General features: G+C 40.0%; 1 protein-coding gene across 1 annotated transcript in view; it reads right to left on the bottom strand.

Moving 5' to 3' along the window:
- snx19b (sorting nexin 19b) overlaps positions 1 to 20,800 on the bottom strand; it is a 50,893-nt gene that overhangs the window by 15,720 nt on the left and 14,373 nt on the right. The gene's annotated exons all lie outside the window — the stretch shown is intronic.

The raw sequence follows: 20,800 nt of genomic DNA, 5'->3' as shown, positions 1-20,800 counted from the left end.
TCCTGAAATTTTATACAACTTGAATTGATTTACACCATTTGATTTCCATTTTATTTTTCCATTCCTATTCTTCCAGAGTTTCCAGAGTTGCATAATAGGTTTTTGGGTGGCATGTCTTAAGGAGAATTTTCCTCTCTGATATTTTGTCTATTATTAAGAATAAAGATGGTCATTTTACACATCAAAACAAAATTAACCAACTATAATTCTAATTCAAATAAGAATTCATAATCATTAAGTAAATGCAGTTGGGCTTGACAATTCATTCTTGACCTTGGAGGCAGAAGTTGCCAAAAAAAGAGAGAAAGCAAGGAGATTTAAAAAAGCTTTCTATCAACAATTTCACATCTTTTTACCAACCACATGGATTAAAAGTCCCAGATTTAAAGCTCCATAGCGGGCAAGTTAGTGCACTTTGATTAAATGCAACATTGCATAGTGCAACTGTGGTAAATATGGACAGCTGTACATGTGTATTTATGTTTACTTATGATCAAAAACAAGCGAATCTCCAACTTTTCTAACAGCCAAACATCAAGAAAGGTCAACACAAGACAGAAGCCAGCTAACATTACTTACTAGTCCAACAGCAAGAAACACATCTGCATCTTTTAGCCTTTTATTTCACCAAGCTCTCACCCACGACGGAAAGTCATTCTAAGATTTACTCTTTTCTTTCAGTCGTTCTCTCCTTTTCTGTTCTTAGCTTCCTCTTAGCCTCAGCCCTTAGGTTCATAGAGGCTGAGGTCAGCTTTACTGACCAATACACCTGTGCTTAAAACACTAGCTGTGCAACCTGGCTAACAAACTGAGCTAACAGCAGCTGCAGTTCACCTCAGACTTCAGTTTATGGTCCACCAGAGAACTCACAAATGACAGAGAGTTGATGCGGTGCAGCTAGAGGACTTCCGAGGGAAAACTTTTCCTCCTTCAGACTGGCAACAGAGTAGTAACACCAGATCTCAACAGGGCAATTAGATCTCTGTACATCTACAAAGGAGGCTTAGTCTGAGCAACACATTAGCAGCATGAGAAGCTTGTGTCCACCGTCTGCGTTCAGGCACACTATCTAGCTACATTTGTGTTAAATGTTGACTGTTTACCCCGGTTCCCATTAAGAGTTCCATTGTCAGTAAATTATCTTACATCAGAGAGAAAAACACCGGGAGAACATGGACATCATGAAAACAGTTTACATCCCACCAGATGAGATCATTTATCTGCAGCCTGTGAGCAATAAGGAGGAATCACCACTCGTGATGTGGACACGGCAGTAAGGGAAGACAGGAGTCATGTGGAGAAGATGAGCCTTTGTAGAACACCATGACCACAGAATTCCTGGGTAAAAAGACACTGCTGAGTTCCTTCAAATGAACACAGGAGATTCTTGAGACAAAAGCTGTGCTAGTCGTTAATGAGAGAATGGCTAAAATGACAAGTGTCTGGGACTAACGGAAAGGCTATTTTTGTCCTGGCCTTAATATTCTTGAATCTCTGGAGTCTGTCAGAGCAGATCCTGTGTTTGTGGACAAACACACCAGCGACATAATTCTTTCTTCTGATGTTTTTATACAGTTTCCCTGATTAATAATTGGTGGTAGTGTGTCATGAAAAGTAAACATACTGTACGTCAGCAGCAGGTAGAGGAAAAAATATAACTTACATCATAAAACTGATGTAACTAATGTAGCTTTGAAAATGTTTTATAATGAGTAATGCAAAGTCTGTTAGCATTTAAGTTTAAAATGTATTACTCTTTCTCTTCTCTTTTAGAAAACCATTAAGAAAGTAATATTTTGTGTCACATCTACAGGTACATAACACATATGTATTCATATATTTCATTATGTCAGCCAGAAAAGCCAAACCTTCCAGCCATAGAGGATCTGACAATCCTAGCAGGCCATAACTTATACATTATAAAGACAAAGCCGCAGGCCGCATGAAATCTGGGGGCTGGACTTTGGACATGTCTGGTCTAGTGTGTCTGTTAAAGACACAGAGTGTTGCTGCATGTAAACATAGATGTGTTTGTTTACAAGAAATCCCCACATGGTACCTTTAATAAAGAGTGACACTGATATAAAAGCAGTGAGTTAGAAAGATCTCCCTAATGCCCCATTAGGATAGAATTACTATTCCAGTCTGTCCTGATGGGAGTTGAATGTGACAAAAAAAAACACTAGATATCTGGCACTGTAATTAATACAGAAATGGAGGGGGAAAATATCAGACACACATGCACTTGAAACCACTGATCAGCATACACATTATTAAAAAATAATCCAATTTACTTCTCAGAAAATAAATCCTGCCCAAATGGGGTAATCGCTGCTACAGAATAGCTCCTGGGAGGCCTATTTAGGCAGGAGAAAGATGCACTGATTGAGTGTGTGTGTGCCCTGTGACAACAATGATTACTTCCAGGTGCTGCAACACATTTCCTTACTGTTTTGACACACATACATACATGATCTGATACAGCTTTCAAAATTATAGCACAACTAAAGTCAGCACCAGGTGCTAAAACCAGCTCTGTTCAGTTTCAGCAGAGGGGTAAAATTAGAGGTCAGTCAGCATGATGAAGTGTTAATTGTCCAGCATTAACAGCCAACTCTTACTCAGAACAGTCGTGACTATGGACAGAAGTAGAGATTAATGCTGCATCTATTTATTTACAACATAAACTATTTGGAGATATAGTAGCATGAGTAAAGCATTAATTTAATTAGTCATGCCCTCACCCAAAAATAGATTTTTAGCCTTTTCTGCTTTTAAATACATGCTGTGAAACACAGCATGGTGCAGGGTTAAAGGGTGGCTAGCTTGCAATTTCAATACTGACCAAGAAGTGTGATTAACACTGTCTGCGCACTAAATATAGACGAAGGTTGGCACACTGTTAGATTTAAGTGAACACCTTTAAGGCCCTAAAACAGATTTTCTCATTATTAATTGTCAGCTTTTGTGTAGTTGTATTTTTTCTGAGCTCTTCTCACTGGTTGAATTGGGGCGAGGCTTAGTTGGAAAAGGGTGATGTCACATGCTTCCATCAAAAAGTGATGACAGTTGTGGTTGTTGCCAGTCCTCTCAATCACATTTGAACACTCCTATAAGAGTCTTGATGAAGTAGATTAGCCGAGTCTTTGAGTGTTAAGAGTCTTGATGAAGTAGATTAGCCGAGTCTTTGAGTGTTTAGTTTACAGATGTAGCAACTTAAAAGTTCCCGTGTTTCCGTGACGGAACCGTGACGGGACCGTGACTGGTCCGTCACAGGTCCGTCACAGGTCCTTGGCTGGTGCGTGACCGAAATGTAATCCCCCGCGATGACGTAGTCAGTGAGGCCCCGACTGGAAACGCCCCTAAGCAGTCTGTTTGAAAACCAGCTGCAATGCCTCATTTGTCCACGGGGAGGAGCAGTGATGTTCCGCTCTCACCGTCGACTGTCTAAAGACACATCTGAACAGATACGCCGGGGTGAGCTGATCAGCTGATCAGCGGATCAGTTGATGGAAAAAAAAAAAGTTGTGATAAGATAACACTGAGGCAGCAACAAGAACATGCCAACATAAACGCGTTATTAAAGAAAACTCCGCTCGTAACGTCCGTAACATAGCCTAGATGTTGTTGATTTAAACAGTGACCATAGGCTAAATGGCGTAAAGCGCAAATCGAAAGAATTACGGGTGAATCAAGTATGAAATAAGTCAAGTATTTTTGGTTTTAATAAAGTTTGCAGTATAAGCTTACGAAACCATCAAACATATATTTAGGCATTCCATGAAAGACTTTATTCGCAAGGAGGCTAAGCCAGGCACAAAACAGGAGCTCGTCGCGGACATACAGACGTTTTGGCAAAGGAGAGTCACCGTGGACTTTTGCAACAGACTTCTCTCTGGACTTTAAAAAGCTGTGCCGTGTATTATTATAATGGAGGGAGGCATAGTGGAAAATAAACAGTGGTGTCCATGTAGAATAAAAACATAACATATATACTGCAAACTTTATTAAGACCAAACATACTTCACTTATTTCATACATATTGTAACGGGCTGTGTATACACTGTGGCTGTTGAGTTGTGTTCAGTAAGTTAGGCTGCAGTGTATGGGGTGACGCCTGGGGGGGTGGCGTTGTTAGAGGCTGTGAAGCCTGTCAGTCATGGCAGTTGCCATGGCGATGAGGGGCACGAAGTAGCTAATGTGTTAATGTTATAGGCTGCTGTGCTTGCCTGGTTTTATTGTTTTTTTGCCGTTGGCTACGGCCACAGGAGCCTGTGTTCCAGATTAGGAATAAAGTCCAGCAAAACCAGTTGCTTCGTAGTTTCATTGTTCCGGGTCACTACAATATTCTTTCCATTTACGCCATTTAGCCTATGGAATGGACGAAAATGAAAAGGAGTCATTCATGTTCATGAAGACACTCAAATCACAAGGCTACTGTATAGTATGCAGTACTCAAACCAGCTGCATTCTCCGCTCTGTGATCTGTGACACTGGGAGACCAAAAAGCCCATCAAGTGCAAACAATGAGATGCTAATGAGGTTTGTATGGTTTACCTGGCCTAAAGCGTGCACTACAGTAAATACCTGCATAACAAAGGGCTTCCTGCAGCTCTATGTGCGCACAATAACAGCGAGCCCTCCCCTCCAAATAAACTGTTAATTAAAAATAAACCATCGCTTGTATCTGCAGGTCTGACACACAGGCCTGGCAGCCCTGAGACGTCCGAACCGTTTTTTGTAACTTTTTTAAGGGTTAGTTTGTTGTTTACATGCAGATAAGCGAGAGAGAGGCGCGAACACAAGAGAAGAGACGCTCCTGTAATTATGCAAAGACTAGTGGTGGCCATAGATTAATGCGCCAATCGAACAGCTGATCGCGCCAATGCCGGCCGGCATTAGCGCGATCAGCTGTTTCCCAGAGTAAACAAAGGCAGCTGTCCAGGTGGAAGCGGCATTTAAAAAACATCACCAAGAAAAACCATGAGAAAAACACGACAAAAGCACAAAACTCTCTAAACTGCTATAGAGATCAGGACTCCACGGAGTTACAGTGAAGAAAACAAAAACGAACAAAAGAGAAAAAAGTCAAAAAGTAAAAAAGCGACCTGAGAGGCTGGAACAGCTTTGCGAATAGATTAATGGTGATATTTTTTTTATCGCCTGATAAGAGTCTCACGTTAACGCAGATAACAGCCCACCACTAGTAAAGGCAGAACAGCCTAGATGTTGTTGATTTGGTGAATGCTGACATGTTAGATATAAACACCTTAAATTTAATTTCAATTCATGTACACGCTCAAATCATACGGCTACTGTACAGTATGCAGTAGTCAAACCAGCTGCATTTTCCGCTCTGTGATCTGTGACACTGGGAGACCAATAAGCCTGTTACTGTAAGCGCAAACAAAAGGTTGAGCAACGAGAATGCTAACGAGGTGTGTAAGCTACGTCATCTCCAGGTAGAACAACTGTAAATAAGTTCTGTGAGAGAAGCGCCATCTCCTGGTCATACCCTGTAATCACATGAGTGGGTGGAGTTACAGTAAAAAATAGACACGCCCAAGAGAAGGAGGGGGGTCACTCCAGTCACGGAACTTGGCAGGGAGCCAGCTGGGACTCAGCTGGAAGACGGCTGCCATTCAGCTGGCGTTCAGCTTGAACGGGAACTTTTAAGTTGCTACTACTGTATTTGGTTTTTAGGGGTTTTAACTTTCCATTATTTGCCTCTAAACTGGTCCGCATTTGTAAGTCTGTTATAGGACATCTATAAGTTTAAACTACAGACTGTAAAAAGGAAGCTGCGGTTGGCCTTCTGGCATGCTTGCTCTGAATTTCTGGGCAGCTAGGGCAACTACAGGAAGGATGACAACATACATACAGTCATGGACGGAAGCACTGGCCAAATTTGACATTTTACACAAAACTCAGAAATTGGGTCAGACAAAATTGTTGGCACCCTCAACTTAATATTTAGTTGCACACCCTTTAGAGAAAATAACTGAAACCAATCATTCCCTATAACCATCAACAAGCTTCCTACACCTCTCCACTGGAATTTTAGACCACTCTTCTTTTGTAAACTGCTTCAGGTCTTCTCGCAACAGCAATTTTGAGATCTCACCATAGGTGTTCTATGGGATTTAGATCCGGACTCATTGCTGGCCATTTCAGAATTCTCCAGCGCTTTGTCTCCAACCAATCCATCCAATTTCTGGGTGCTTTTTGAGGTATGATTTTGTCCAGTCTATTTTTGGAGTTTTGTGTAAAATGATGTCAAACTTGGCTTTTTTCTTCTGCTTTTTTGTGTTGTGCACTTAAAGGAAATAAATGTGTATACAAAACATTTTTAATTGCAACACTTTTCTTGGAGAAATGGTACATTTTCTGTAAAAATTCCAGGGGTGCCAATACTTTCGTCCATGACTGTATGGTCAATGGTCTACGGTTGTGGCCACCACAAAAAACAAGGATATGCCCAAACAGGCAGCATGGGTGCAAAAAGGCAATGCAATAACAGGAAGGTGCGTTTCATCATCATCATCAACAACTAATAGCTGACACAGTATAGCCATAACACAGATCAATTCCTGCAGATTAAAACCTACAGAAAGACTTCCAAACTATGACATATTGTTTTCACCTAACTGCGATGTGTCTGCCCCCAGCGAGGCGTACATCTCAGTCCAGCCGTCTGGTTCTGGGCACATCACATCACCACCTCCATTGAGGTCATAGTGCCAGCTTACAGCCGTCTGCCCTGCTGTCTAAGGTCAGCTCAGATTCTCTGTGTATGTTTAAGCGTGTGCACTCACATGCCGGGCCTGGTTTTATTAGGACTGTTGTGGCGCCTCACTCCTCATGGCTGGTCAAAACATAGACGTGAGCCAGAATGTATGTGGCCCACAGAGGTTTTACGTTAACACCGTCTTGGTTTCATATGTGTCACATCACACTTAGCACGCAGGACAAACACTAAGATAGGTCAGTGCATGCAAAAAACAAGACACACATACACATACACACACACACACACACACACACACACACACACACACACAGGTCAAAGTCTGCCTATGCTACAATAACATCCATCGAACTTAGTCTCTGCTGTCATCACCATTTCAGTCTTATGGCAATCACCAAAGAGATTACTTTTCCTTTTGGCGCATGCAACCACAAACAGATTTAGACCCTGCACACACACGCAGCAGAGTGCTTTCAACCAATTAGAGCTGACAAATGCCAAGTAATTCTATATGAGAGATTGTGGTCTGGTAGAGCCTTAGACTGTACAGCATTATTGCTACCATGAAAACCACCAGAGTCGTTTTCCAGGCCCACTCAGTCCGAGATATTTTTCAAGCAAGAGGAGAGCGCCCAACCAATGTTCTGCTCCCTGCCTGTGGGCTTAATGTGGCTTAAATTTAACAAAATATGTAGTGTAACTGTCTTAAAGTCACATTCATACACAAGTGTGGATCATCTCAGGAGAAGCTGTGCATGTCATCAGCCTGCTGATTTTAAAAAACATCTTGAAGAAGTTTGTACCATCTTTACTGGCATTTTAAAAAATCTGTTAATAGCATACGATAATAAAAGATAGTCTATTACAGCTAGGCTGATTTAATCTAGTCTAGCAGTGCTGTACACAATGACTAGATGGTTGTTGCAGACCCGACAGCGAAGAGTGAAAAACGTGCTGCTCACACGAGAGAGCAGACGGACCTAGCCAGCTACTCTCTGTGGTAGTGATTACTCCAGCTTGTCTGCTGGGCCTGCCAGAAAACAGACGTTTACAATGCAGGTGACATACTATAATCTTATGAGGAAAATACCCTTAAGCGTCACCTTTAAATTTCCAAGAATACACAAGTAACAGAGAGTAGAGAGTAGGCAGTGTGAACCCAATATGATCTCTGTGGAAGATCAAGGACAGTTATAGACATCCTTCTACACCTTTTTAATATAGACTGAATGGAAACTATCAGTCTCTGAACCCAAACATTTTCAGCAAACTGCCAAACCTAACTTGGCTTGTATTACCAACTGACTGATAGCTGATTAAATGAGTGTTTTCTCTCCTATAGTTCATTTGTCCTGGTTCAAATCAGTTGAGCGTTTTCCCTCTTGGTTGGTTTCTTTTCACACACAGAAATATCCAAGCCATCCAAAATGCATCACTAGAAACCACATGAGTACATTCCCTCCGCTTATTGGTCACACGTGTCTGAGTTGGGAGCAATAAAGTAAATACAGGAAGAACATCCTGTTTTATGGACTAGTGCTCATTTCTCTGAGAAACGCTGCCATGCAATTTAACATGGCGTAACGGCAGACTCTGCATTTGCTCATAACTGTGGTGATTATCTGGGCAATATACCAGGCAAAACTATACCAGCAGAAGGCTGAATGCATCTCAAGAAATCATCTTGAAAATACTATGATGCTTCACACTTTGCAAAGAAGAGGTGCTTCCTTCAGTGAGCTAATATTGAGCATGTACGACAACATGACCATTAACACGCTACGTTTGGTAAGCACACCAGGCTACAGGAGCCATTCGCAAAACTCAGACTTGAGTACAACTGATGGATGGGTCGGATCAAGGTTAGACCATGTTCCCACTATAAACAGAATGCCACAGAGTATTGGTACAAGTCTGATTTAACTGCGTTAAAAAGCACAGTGTAACACTCAGAGAATTCTTTCATTTCTGCCACAGTCAAACTGAAATTTTCTGACAGTCAAACTGAGTTCTCGATTTTCTTGGGTAGTATAATCTTAATGATACTGCAACTATTGTGCACATTTTTCCATTTTTCAATAGAAGTTAGGACTTTTTAGGGGATTATTTGTAGAAACAATGCCTAAGCTTGAGCCTCTGGCTGCAGTTTCCTCATGGCAGCTGACTGAAGTCTGGCATCACTACTGTATGTTACAGAAGTCAGGTTTCAATCAAAAGAATTTTTAATTTTAATCCGCATTTCCATCCACTACTGTTGATTGATTATTATTATTATTATTATTATTATTATTATTATTAGTAGTAGTAGTAGTAGTAGTAGTAGTAGTAGTAGTAGTAGTAGTAATAGTATTATGGTGCTAACTGCCCAGGTGCCTTTTTTTCCTTTTGATGGACTACACATGCTTTTCTCAGGAGCAGCTGATTCAAAAACATCTTAACAAAGTCATCAAGGAAAACCGCTGGTGAGCCTGCAGAGTGGGTCTTCTTCCTTTTAGGCTTTTTTTTTCGCAATTAATTAGAATTAAGACCAAATAAGTACACAAAACAAACACCAAGGATATAGCTGAGTATATTGCTTATTTCTTTCTTAACTTTTTGAACTCTCTAGCTGTTTTGCACACTGTCTACTTTTAGCCTCTAGCCTTTAGGATGCTCATTGAGAAAGTCCAGTTACAGTCACAGAGAGTCTGAATTACCTGATTAAATGAATTATTGGGCTCAACTCCAACAAGCAACCTGACGCAATCAATGACAATCAAGATAAAGGGGAGATTATTCAAATACTTGGCAGGAAATCAAAAATTTGTGCTGCAAGACAATCCAAATACATGTAAAACACAAGCTGAGCTGGCTGACAACTATGTATGTGTTGGACTCCAGTGGGATTTATCTTAGTTTCCATTTAAGGTAAACACAGACAAGTATAACCAGGTCCTGTTTGAGCTAAAATAAGCCTACAGCCAGTTTTCAACAGACAAGATGTCATTGCACAAGTATGTCTCTGGAGACACAGGATGAACCAAGACTTTAGAACCACAACTTAGGCTCCAGGCTCAGGTGAGCAGTGAAATCAGACACCAGAGATGTGAAAAGGCCAAGGGGTCACTTATTAAGTTCATTTTGCCAACATCTCGACAAGGTTTTAGTACACAGCTCTTGACCTTAATCTAACTTTATCAAGAGTGTGGACAATAATGAGCCATATTATCTCTCATGTCTTGCCAAGGGAGGATTTCAATGTCCCTACAGCTCACTAACACTAAATAAGGATAAATACGCACAGGCTGGCAAGCTTTAACTGATGGCACACTGGGGCTGGGGATAAGTGTCTTTCATAACCCTCAAGAGAAGTGACCCAAGTATTTGACCTATAATGTCCCCATGAGACGATTACATAGGTCTGTAGGAATTAGAAAGCAACTGCAGACTACTATTAGCCTGTTATAGAATACAATTTGGATTTGAACAATGTCTATAGATGTAGAAAGGGAATAATGCCCAGAGCAAACGTGATAGTGACATGACACAGGGCAAACTTCCAACTGAAACACCAGGGTGAGATAGAAACCACTCAGACAGCCTGATCCCACCGTGAGGCACGTCTGAATTCGTCTCATCTCGGGAACAGCCTGTCCAGGGATGTCACACCTCCTCCACTCTATGGAGGCTGATAGATAGCCTGTACCATTATGTAACAAGCATCTTTTCCATCCCTCCTCTTGTTCTCACCAATACCAAATCTGTCATGTATGGCCCACCCATCTGGCCACCAGCACACTCATAGCCCGAGAGTGAATTTGTGCTGACAGAAGAAGCCTGGAGCTTCCAAGTGGGATCTTCTGTTTATACCTCAAGCCTAGCCCCAGGACCCATACATCAATGAACAGCCCTAGAACAGAAAAACAGCAGAGGACTCTGGTATCACCTTCGCACTATGAAAACAACCAGAGGTGTCAAAAATTCTGAGTTGCAGACTGGTCTGTGTTTTTGTGCCAATCATTTAGAAGGGAAAGACTTCATGGAAGCGTGGATTTCCCACATCGTTGTCACTGAGAATCATTAGGTCTTCAAAAAGCACCACACATGTCATGAGGTCTTCTGTTATGTGGAGACATTATAAAAAATGAACTTCGACACTTGCAAAGTCAGGCAGAGGTGCCAAGTGAAACACAATGTCCAAAAGAATAAATAGCTACTAAAGAGCTAAAATAATAATAAAGGATTAAAATAGTCTTATCTTCAGAGCCAGACACATATGACATCTTCTCTCATACTGTTTATATCTCAAACTAAATACTCCTGCTGATACGTATTCATACATGTAGTAATTTTAGACCAGACTGCCTGAGCCAGTTCATTTGAACATGTATTTTTTTCCTTCTGGTGGAGACGGTGGGGAGAAGGCCTGCAGAAGACTACCAGACAAATGAGCCGTTTGACCTGGGTAAACATCACTGCATATGGATCTGCTGAACACATGACAGTGGCCTTTTTGTTATAGTTTCTGTGGTTGGCATGGTTACAGGGTACTGGTGCTGCACGAGTCAACTGGTCTTTCAATATCAATACAACCCTTTGTTCATCTCTTATTATTCTGTATTTCTGACCTACTTTTGCACAACCCCATCAACTCCATCATCACTATGTTCTTCAGGCGCTGATGTTAGGCTTTAGTCTAACACCACCAATGTCTAGACAGCCAGAGTTATCAACTCCTATCTTTGCCTGGGTGCATTTAATGAAGACACTTTATGTCAATGGAGAAATTCTCTGTCTCTGTCTTTATTTGCATTTTTACATTTTTTAATTTATTATTTTCCTCCGTCAGCATCCTCTTAGGCTCTGCCATTATGTCCATAGAGCCTGGTTACATTGCCTGCTTGCTCAGCTCCGGTTCTGACATGACACCGGCTCCACTCCCAATCAGGACATCAGAGAAGAACATTTTAACATTTTACATACTTCTCTTAGATGAACAAACCCAAAGCACAAAGATACATAGTGCAGAAAGAGGCATACTGAGCACAGTGTGGGAATGATAGAGGCACCATTCACCTCATTACAAGTCAGTGTAGCATCATATGATTTAAAAACTGTTATTAAATGGTTATATAAGGTTGCTTTAAAAGGTCCTGAGTGTGATGGTTCATTCTTGACACTTTCTGCATCTTTCAACTGCATTTTACAATCTTTGTCATCAGTTTGCTTAGTTGTCACAGAAATAGCTCAGCTCTAATTGTGATTACTTCCTTTTCATAACTGAGCCATCTAAATGACAACAGAGCACACTCTGTCCTCTGATGAATACTGTTAAGTGCTAAAAAAAAAAACAGCACAATAAATTAGGATTGTTTTTGTCAAAGCCCTGAACATGGTTTTGCAGTACTTTAAAAAACATCTGAAAGTTATGGTATCTGGTGTTATGACTTTCCATTCACTTTCCACTGTGCTTGATGACACGGTCTTCATAATTTCATCTACATGAGCATGCAGCTAAAACATCATATTAGGAATGACTATAATAACCGGATTAACATTCAAGGCTGTTGTTCTTGGATACAGCCTGCTCCAATGCTCTGAAGCAATCCACCTGCCCATACTCTGTGCTTAACCTTGCATGCGAAGGCAAACTGCCAAGTCTTAAAACTGAAAAACAAATTATGAAATAGCATGCAAGTGGACTCATAGTGAATAAAATATACTACTTAGAAAAGCCAGTTTGTTAATGTTGGAGTTGAGACCACAGCTTCAGAGTTCGGTCCAAATGCCGGAATGTGGTCAGTGGCTAAATAGTGCAGCAATGAGACAGAAACCACTTTCCCTGAAGCCAAACAACTTGTTGTTCACCACCGGTGTAACCCAGTCAGGCCACTGTATGTCAGATGGAGATCCCTGGGTATTAATTAACAGTGTAGCTGAAGCGGAGACAGAGAGAGCAAAAGAAAAAGATTGAGAGAGTGAGAGCACTCTCTATGACAACTGTTGACAAGCTTTAAAGCCTCTATACTCCCCTTTATCCTCACCTCCATCATCGAGCTGTCAGCGAGGACTTGCGGTACAACTTGAATTGTTTATGGAAGTATTAATACGCCATTTTAGGGAGTAAAAATAAAGAATCATGTGTGTGTGACAGGTGCAGAAAAAAGACTGGCAGAGCAGAGGTGCCACATGGAGTTTAGTGAGGCAAAATGTGCTGTAAACCAAAAAGGAAGCGCTTCAAACCAACAAGCAGCCCACTGACAAACCAGAGAAAGACTCCTGAGTATCAGCGTGGTAGTACAAGAGCATCGACACTAGGACATTCTCCAAAAATGTCAGTCCATCAACAGATATGACGTGTTGTCTGGACTTGCAGGAGGAATGTTCCACACTAACAGTATGTTACTGACCACAGTCCAATGGCAAAAGAGCTTGCAGAGAAAATCTGAACCACTTGATGCTATTTGATTCATTACAACCATTATATTGTATCATCACCACCACTGACCCGCTTTCTCCAACACACGACTGCAGCCAGTGTTGTTCAGTGCACAAAAGTAAGTCTTAAAGGCTGTGTTTCATTTATTTGTAGAGTAAACCCACATCAACACTCTAATCCATTATGGAGTTTCCTTCACACATTTTAAAGGTTGACATAGCTGTAAATGATCATTATTTCCATTAAAGGATGTTTGCCTTAATGTAATTTAATGGAGTTTACTCTGCTTCTTATTTGGCAAATGAAGGAAGCATTATATTTACAGACATATTTAACCAAAAAGAACATGGCGTATCCCTACAAATGCTTGTGATGTTGACGTAAAGTGGCTGCACTCTGCTACATCTACAGTACATCTAGACACTGACAACAATCTGGCTCCAGCTGGATTTTCCATCTAGACTGCTGTCTAAGAGAAAGAGACTATATTCATCTTAAACTGTCCCACTTTCCAGTCCATAAAAATCAGACATCTCCCAAACCAGAGCCTCGCCTTGGACCCCATTTATAGGAGCAGAGAGCTGGCTTTTCCAGCCAGACTTGTCTCCCACACACACACACACACACACACACACACACACACACACAGTTGGTTCCTGGTTTCATCCCCCAACACACAAACACACACTTTCTCTATCCATTCGCAATTCTGAATTAAATTGTGACAGACGTGCATCCACTACAGCTGTAGACCTGCATGGATAAGGTTTCTGCTGCCTGCAGCTTCTCTTGCCTCCCCCAGCAGCTGCCAGATTATATAAAACCCTTCACAGCACTTGATATAACCCGTCAGTCCCACTGGATGTTCTAAATGAGATTTTTAGACTAATTTGTGGATCTATTTATTAATAAGAATAGCTGACCAAATACGGAAAACAATGAATTGTACTTATATACATTCAGAGGTAGAGTCTAGTTAATGAATGCACTTTTGTGGTCATTAGCTAAGATCAATGTGCGCCTCAGTGGGTTCTTATATTTCTCTCTTGTACTGAATATTTCTTGGAAAAGACGAAGTATACATTTCAGACAAAGTCTGACAAAGTGGAAGCAAAGGCATTTCCTCAAACGGGGTTCATTCATTTGTCCATATAACATCTTGGAGCGTCTTATCAAGCCAATAGCACGGCCACTTAACAAAGGGGAAAAAATAGCTGAGTGAGTTGTCAGTTTAAACCAAGAGACAACCTCCATGGCTGGGAAATGAAGTCTATGTGAAAGTGCCAAAAACTGCAGTTCCTCAAACGTCCATTTGGCTTGACTACAGAGCAAGTCAATCTCCATAAGCTCCCATGGTCAAATGTCCATCTAATTTCCCTGTTCATGACAACTGTACTGAGGGTGAATTTTTATAGAACTTAAAAACTTAAGTTATACAGAATTAAAGGTGTGGTCTCTTTGATTGACAGGTGGGTATTGATGGTTTTCTTGAGCATCCAGGGTTGATTCAGCCCACCTCAGGTCAGCTGATGATCCACGTCTTTGCCAATGTTTAGATTAGCTGGGAGGCGGAAGAAGCAGAACTACCAACATGGCGGAGGCCAGAGCCACACATTTTGACCATCAAAACGTCTCTTCAGAAACCGGCACATGCATATATGCACTGTCCATTCTTTTTACTGTCACATACTTGTCTACCACATTTCATGACAATCCATATAATAGATGCCACGCCATTTCAATCTGGAATCTTTCAAAAAATTTAACCTGCTGGTGGCACTAGATGGAAAGTCACGGGACCATTATAGTCATTAGGATTGATCGGCTAGTGACCATGACTCTACTACATACCTTCCACCCCACCACCCCAAAGTCATGCTACTTGCACGCTAGCATGGCTAAAAATATTGCTTAGTGGAGCTTTAAGGCTTGGCTAGGAATGGAAACTAAGATTGCTGCATCTTTGTTGTGTTTTGCATCTCTTATTGCATCCCAAAATACTTAGGGTATAGTTACAGTAAGCATCAGTAAATCCTGGCTAAAGGCCAAACGTTGTGGGCCAGATACTAAAAACCACTCATACATACACCAACAATGTGAGCTATCATTCTTCAGTCACATTTTCCTTTTAGGACTGTGGCCTTCATATATATCTACTTGGCTTTTATTTATTGTTGCTTTATTGTCTATACACCACTTTGCATTAGTTTTGTATTAGTTTATATGATGCCACAATGGAAAGAGCTATCTTGGTATCAGCAGTGGTTCACAGACAGAGCGTCTCGTCTCCTCTGTACAGGAGATACCTGCCACACTGAGAGCTGTCACTACAATGTTGACAGACTGCTGCCTAATATAGACGAGGCCAAACAAAAGCACAAGGCCTTTCATACTTGGCTGATGGAACTTCTTAAAATAGTGGTCCCTGGTATCAATATGAAGAAACGATATTCTGGTACTGACACCTCAGGGAACGTGAGGTCACAGCGCTAACAGCACAAACACTAGAACCTGACAACATTGTATGCATGCTCAGTTTACAAGCAGCAGGAGCTATGGCTATCTGTGACAAATGTTTCGGGAGTTGATGTCAGGCATTCTCTCGCAGGCATGCATGTATGCACATACGCTCCTATATTCTACAACAAATGTAATAGTGAAAAGATCTGATGCTATTCCAACTGCGAGAGCAAGCTTCCCTAATCAGATAAAGAGCATATCTTCAGTCAGTCAACAGCCTTCACTCTCTATGTTTGTGTTAAGTGGTTAAGGGTACAACATAGGCAAGCAATGCCCCTGACTTTGTAAAACACTGCGAAGGATCACAGTCGAGCCTTGTCTAAAATATCATCTCTCTTGACTAACAACTATACATGAGCCAGAGTCCCTTTTCCAGCTCATAAAGAGCCCTCTCTGTGGAATCTCTACTAGGAAACATGTGTCTTCATGTCTGTAGTCTGAGTCTGTAGATTCTGACTCCCCCTCCTGTGTAGAAGTTTCCGTCACTTCTTTTCCACCCTCGTAAAAGAACTTCAAGAAGGCAAGAGTCATCCCAGGGAAACCATTGTCAGGTTGTTTTAAAATACAACCAGCATCTGCTTAGAACCATTGACGAAAAATGACCAAATTTAAATGAAACGATTACCTTCCACTATAATCAGTTGAACAAGACTCACTGTTGACTCAGTGGAGCTGATTTGCAACCAAATTATAAGACTTTACTTGCACTTAATATTTCCTGGTTGCAATTAGAGAACTGTGTGGAATTGTCCATTGGAAGTCGAGTACAGTGAGTTGGAGTCTGCATTAAGATGAAGACCAGGAAATCCATTAGTAGTGATGTTGGTGTTGCACCTGACTGACGTGGTGAAATCTAACCCTCACCTGTGGTCATGAGCTTCAGGTAGTAACCAAAAGAAAGAGATCACAGACACAAAAGCCCAAAATGAATTTTCTTTGGAGTGTACATTCAAAAAGGTGTCCTAAGATCAGACCATTTAACTCCAGTGTATACCACAGAATGCTGAGTGTAGACAGTCTGCCAAAAATACAGATCAGAGTTTTACTCAGTTCCCGAAATGGTCTGCTAAGGTCAAATGTTGCAAAATTCTAAGTATGTTGTAGAAAGATAGCTAACCAATAATCCTTCAGGACTTCAGTCAAGTCCTTTTGCATAAGGGATACTGTTTAGTTTCAGACATCATTCACTTGTCAATGTCTAAAATGTCATTTTCAAGCATGCTATTACATATTTACTTCTGAAGTTCAACTGAGGTGATCCTTGTCCTAAAATATCAATCTTCTCTACCTCCAGTGTGTTTACAAAGTTAGTAACCACATTCACATTTTCTCTTCCACGGTATCAGTACACATTTCAAGTACACCAGTCTTGTTTTGTACTACTGTGAAGTAAAAGTTCAATGGATATGGTTTGATTCGTTATGTTTCTGGCTTTGGGGCATCTATTAGTGATATAAGATATATATACATGTTAGGGGTGTGACGAGATCTCGTGCCATGAGATCTTGCGAGATTAACTTTTATAAATTTTAGTTTTAGTTTCAATTTGTGGAAGAAGTTTATTAAAAGCTCATGCTTACATCATGCATGTAAAGAGTTATAATAAAACATTTCAAAATGTGTGTGCAACTCGGTTAAATAAAAGTCTGTTGGTCCAGTCATATATTTTGTCATTGCAGTTTTCTTAAAATCTCGTCTCGTCTCGTTCTCGTGAACCCAATATCGTGTCTTGTCTCGTCTTGTGAGCTGAGTGTATCATCACACCCTTAATATACATATATTCATTTCTTCTATGTTGAATTTGGGTATTTCAGAAAACAAAAATCATTGCATTCAGCTTGGTGAAATGCTTTTTCAGCATCAGGGGAAGCAATGACAATGTCTGCTGGGAATAAATCCTGTTTGATCATAGTGTATGCTCTAACCGATTAGGTTATTCAATCTCAGGGCTTTAGCTCGCAGTTGGTTATCTAAATTAAGCAAGGATAAGTAAGGATGGTCTCTATGAGCCCACTTTATGGGGTCTTTGCCCTCTTTAGAGATCACTCGTCATTTGTCTTATTTATCTGGCATGCAGTGTACGCAGCTTTTCAGTCAAAAACTGCTTCATATTTAAAAGGCATTTGTTTACCCTATATGTTCTTGAGATACTCATATTTTAATAATAATATCTTCTGATGGAGCTCTGTTGAAAGACTCTACATGTTATCCTTGTCTATTATCCTAATCCACAGGAAAAGGGATACTGCAATTTTCAACACACACCAAAAACATCAATTTGTCATGCTCAGCTCTGTGTTGTCAAACTTGGCTCAGTAACATCAGTTTTAGCTGTACTGTTGTCAGCTTCAGTTGTAGGCTCAACTGTGCTTTGTACTAATACTTTAACAAGCTACCATTGGCACAATAACATGCTTATATTTGGAACATGGTAATCGCTAATATACACACAGTAAAAAGCACCATTATGCCATGCTTCTTAACTACAAACAGTCTAACTAGTGTTCCTCAAACTAATGTAACAAATACAACATGCATGTATGTAATATGTAATGTGTAATGGTAAATAGCCTGTATAAGCTGTTGTTTTTCATGTTTATTCATTTTATAGTTATTTTCTTGCTGTGTCAACTTTGTACCATTAGCCGGTGCCTTTATTTTGAAAGAATAATGCTGGCAGGACAAAACGTTTTTGTAATGTTTGATGTTGATTGCCATTTCAAAAATGAGTAACTGTTTCATTTTAAATATAAAACAATATGAAATAAAGCTACAGTCCAGAATGTGTCATTTTGTCAAGATACAAGTGATATTTCATGACTGTACAGATAGTTCACTCATTTTCAATCCAGTCTTTATGATATACAATCTTAGAGTTGTGGTTGAATATTTATAAAAATGTTATAGGGTGGTAACATTTTGTTTTTGTTTCCTGAGCTGTGTGTTCAGGTCATGTTTTTGGAGCTACAATATTACCAATAAAGCTTTTGAACCATCAGCTGGCTATTTATATCATCTGTTCAGCTGGGGATGCTACGGGAATCATTCAGAAAAAAGTCAACAGGTGCTGTGCAGATATACAGATAAATGTTAAACTCAAACTAGAAAAATTTCTAAAGAAATTTTGAGTGTGCCTGACTCTGGCCCCGTCGACACTTCTCAGCAAATTTAGTACTAGAAAAGAAATTTTGAGAGTGACGAGTGGGCTGTTGCTGGGGGTCTGTATTCAAAAAGTTTATTTAGACACAGGAGCAGCTAGCGCTTACGTGCTAGCAATGTGAGTTTAACATTTATCTGTATATCTGCACAGCACCTGTTGACTTTTTCTGAATGTTCCTGCATCCCCAGCTGAACAGATGATATAAATAGCCAGCTGATGGTTCAAAGCTTTATTGGTAATATTGTAGCTCCAAAAACATGACCTGAACACCAGCTCAGGAAACAAAACAAAATGTTACCACCCTATAACATTTTATTAAATATTCAACAACAAACTCTAGATTGTATATCTAAAGACTGGATTGAAAATGAGTGAACTATCTGTACAGTCATGAATATCACTTGTATCTTGACAAAATGACACATTCTGGACTGTGCTTTTTCATATGTTTTATATTTAAAATGAAACAGTTACTCATTTTTGAAATGGCAATCAACATCAAACATTACAAAAACGTTTTGTCCTGCCAGCATTATTCTTTCAAAATAAAGCACCGGCTAATGGTACAAGTTGACACAGCAAGAAAATAACTATAAAATGATAAACATGAAAAACAACAGCTTATACAGGCTATTTACCATTACACATTACATATTACATACATGCATGTTGTATTTGTTACATTAGTTTGAGGAACACTAGTTAGACTGTTTGTAGTTAAAGCATGGCATAATGGTGCTTTTACTGTGTGTATATTAGCGATTACCATGTTCCAAATATAGCATGTTATTGTGCCAATGGTAGCTTGTTAAAGTATTAGTACAAAGCACAGTTGAGCCTACAACTGAACTGACAACAGTACAGCTAAAACTGATGTTACTGAGCCAAGTTTGACAACACAGAGCTGAGCATGACAAATTGATGTTTTTGGTGTGTGTTGAAAATTGCAGTATCCCTTTTCCTGTGGATTAGGATAATAGACAAGGATAACATGTAGAGTCTTTCAACAGAGCTCCATCAGAAGATATTATTATTAAAATATGAGTATCTCAAGAACATATAGGGTAAACAAATGCCTTTTAAATATGAAGCAGTTTTTGACTGAAAAGCTGCGTACACTGCATGCCAGATAAATAAGACAAATGACGAGTGATCTCTAAAGAGGGCAAAGACCCCATAAAGTGGGCTCATAGAGACCATCCTTACTTATCCTTGCTTAATTTAGATAACCAACTGCGAGCTAAAGCCCTGAGATTGAATAACCTAATCGGTTAGAGCATACACTATGATCAAACAGGATTTATTCCCAGCAGACATTGTCATTGCTTCCCCTGATGCTGAAAAAGCATTTCACCAAGCTGAATGCAATGATTTTTGTTTTCTGAAATACCCAAATTCAACATAGAAGAAATGAATATATGTATATTAAGGGTGTGATGATACACTCAGCTCACAAGACGAGACAAGACACGATATTGGGTTCACGAGAACGAGACGAGACGAGATTTTAAGAAAACTGCAATGACAAAATATATGACTGGACCAACAGACTTTTATTTAACCGAGTTGCACACACATTTTGAAATGTTTTATTATAACTCTTTACATGCATGATGTAAGCATGAGCTTTTAATAAACTTCTTCCACAAATTGAAACTAAAACTAAAATTTATAAAAGTTAATCTCGCAAGATCTCATGGCACGAGATCTCGTCACACCCCTAACATGTATATATATCTTATATCACTAATAGATGCCCCAAAGCCAGAAACATAACGAATCAAACCATATCCATTGAACTTTTACTTCACAGTAGTACAAAACAAGACTGGTGTACTTGAAATGTGTACTGATACCGTGGAAGAGAAAATGTGAATGTGGTTACTAACTTTGTAAACACACTGGAGGTAGAGAAGATTGATATTTTAGGACAAGGATCACCTCAGTTGAACTT

The sequence above is a fragment of the Larimichthys crocea genome, chromosome VII (assembly GCF_000972845.2).
Source record: "Larimichthys crocea isolate SSNF chromosome VII, L_crocea_2.0, whole genome shotgun sequence".
In the NCBI taxonomy this organism is placed as follows: Eukaryota; Metazoa; Chordata; class Actinopteri; family Sciaenidae; genus Larimichthys; species Larimichthys crocea.
This window is presented reverse-complemented; position numbering and strand designations above follow the sequence as displayed.